The 2043-nt window shown below is 36.7% G+C and overlaps 1 pseudogene; it reads left to right on the top strand.

Annotated features, from left to right (window-relative positions):
• The first annotated feature begins 1057 nt into the window (after positions 1-1057).
• On the top strand, positions 1058-1176 carry LOC120619807 (uncharacterized; annotated as a pseudogene).
• Positions 1177-2043: the final 867 nt, after the last annotated feature.

Here is a 2043-nt window from a genome sequence, read left to right as displayed (position 1 = left end):
TTTTTGCGAGATTTCTAGATTTTTACCATGAGATGGAAAACCCTAACCCTGTTACTACCTCACGGTCAGAGGTAGAAGTTTACTTTTATTTCCATCATCTCAGGTTTAAGCAACTTGTTTTAGCAAATTCGATATTTTTGGTTACAGCACCCTGATTTTACTTGGGAAACCATCCTACCCCATTTCATGTAGTCTTAGTGGGACTATTCATCAAGGTGCCCACCTTCCCTGACCAAAAATAACTCAAAATGTTTTTCATATTCTCTGCACTAAAAATGTGAATCATAAACTCAGTGATAACAAGGATAAAAAGTTGGAACTGATCCATTCCAAACCACTCTTAAAGAGATTATCCATTACTCCTCATACTACATAAATATTAGCCAGTGAATTTTATTGGAAAAAGCCAATCTGGGCACACTGGAACACAAAATGATAAAACTTTCTCTGAATTTAAGATGTAAAGATGTATCACATCCAACCATTCCACTACAAAGCTATGGATAAAAAAAGAAAGATTAGTTTCCTCATAAGAAAGATTAAGAGTTCTTCAATATTTTTCAAAAGAAGTGCCCCCAACCAGGTACTATGGATGCAATACTGGGAAAGGAAGGGAAATGCTTCACTCAGGAGGAAGACTCAATCTAAAAATGCTCATCCATCGAACTGGCAAAAAATACATATTTTTTTTAAGCAGTGCTATCTATTACTGATGAAAGTAAAGAGTGATGTGCACTCTCATGCACTGCTGATTGGAATATGAATTGCTGCAACCTCTTTTGGAAACTAATCGAGTAATATCTATTAAGATTAAAAATACACATATACTCTCCGCCAGAAATCCTGTTTTGGAAAAATGTGTCCTTTAGAAATAAAAGCACTGCTATCTAAAACATACACAAAGACATTTCTTTTGACCTTGTCTAAAGGAACAAAATACGGGGGGAAAAAAAGGGAGGGAAAGAGGAAAGAAGGGTCTGAATGTCAATCAAAAAGAATGATTGCATATATTGTGTATTTATGCTATGGAATATTAGCTTTTAAAAAGAATAAGTTGGTCTACGGCCATGCTACCCTGAACATGCCTGATCCTGTCTGAGCTCAGAAGCTAAGCAGGGTCAGGCCTGGTTAGTACTTGGATGGGAGACCATCTAGGAAGACCAGGTGCTATAGGAGTAAAAAATTTAAAAGTAAGGGATTGTAAGCTGACAAGGTCCTTGCAATCTGTGAGGTCGACCAAGGGTTGCCTCGCCTAAAAAATAAAAAATAAATAAGTTGACACTACCCAACTGTACATTTAAAAGTGGTTAAGATGGTGAATTCTACATTGTGTTTTTACAATAAAAAAGAAGAAAGCAAAAAAATGAGTCATATCTATACATAATGATCTGGAGAAATGGTTAGACATAGAAACACAGAAAACGGGAGTACCACATCACTAGGAGTACCCTGGTCCAGGGATTCAAACTGCCTGATTTTAGTGAATCCTTTTATGCAAGTAGCTATCAAATTATCTTAGCTTGGTGGCAGCAAGCATTCCAATTACATAATTACGTCCCTTGTTTTTATTTTCTCCATGGTCTCACATTTCCCTCCTCACCCACATCTAAGGTTATATAGTTTTCTTCAGTTCTATAAAACATCAGGACCTTGGCCACCTCAAGGTCTCACATGTGTCCCTTCTGTCTAAAATTTTAATTTCCTTCCCCTGCACCTCACCTATTTCTTTCAAGTCTCAACTTAAGTATCATTCTAGCAAACATATCTTCAGTGACTCCCCCTCCCCCAACTTAAGTTAGGTCCCTAATTATTCTTCAAATCCTATTTGTGATTATGTATTTAACTTTACATGCTTGTCGCTCTCTCCCACTAGACTAGGTTAAGACAATGACTTTATCTGTTTAATTCCTCAGTATATATCCAGTACCTAGCAGAGTGAAACAGTGGTATACAGGAGGTAATCAAATACTGAATAAATGAATGCGCAGGAAGAACAGATTTGAGGAGAAAGATTTCGGGCTTGAATATTTTTAATCTGAAGTA

Source organism: Pteropus medius, unplaced genomic scaffold, assembly GCF_902729225.1.
Source record: "Pteropus medius unplaced genomic scaffold, Ma_sr-lr_union100, whole genome shotgun sequence".
NCBI classification, from domain to species: domain Eukaryota; kingdom Metazoa; phylum Chordata; class Mammalia; order Chiroptera; family Pteropodidae; genus Pteropus; species Pteropus medius.
Note: the sequence above shows the minus strand (reverse complement) of the source record. Positions and strands in the feature narration are given on the sequence as shown.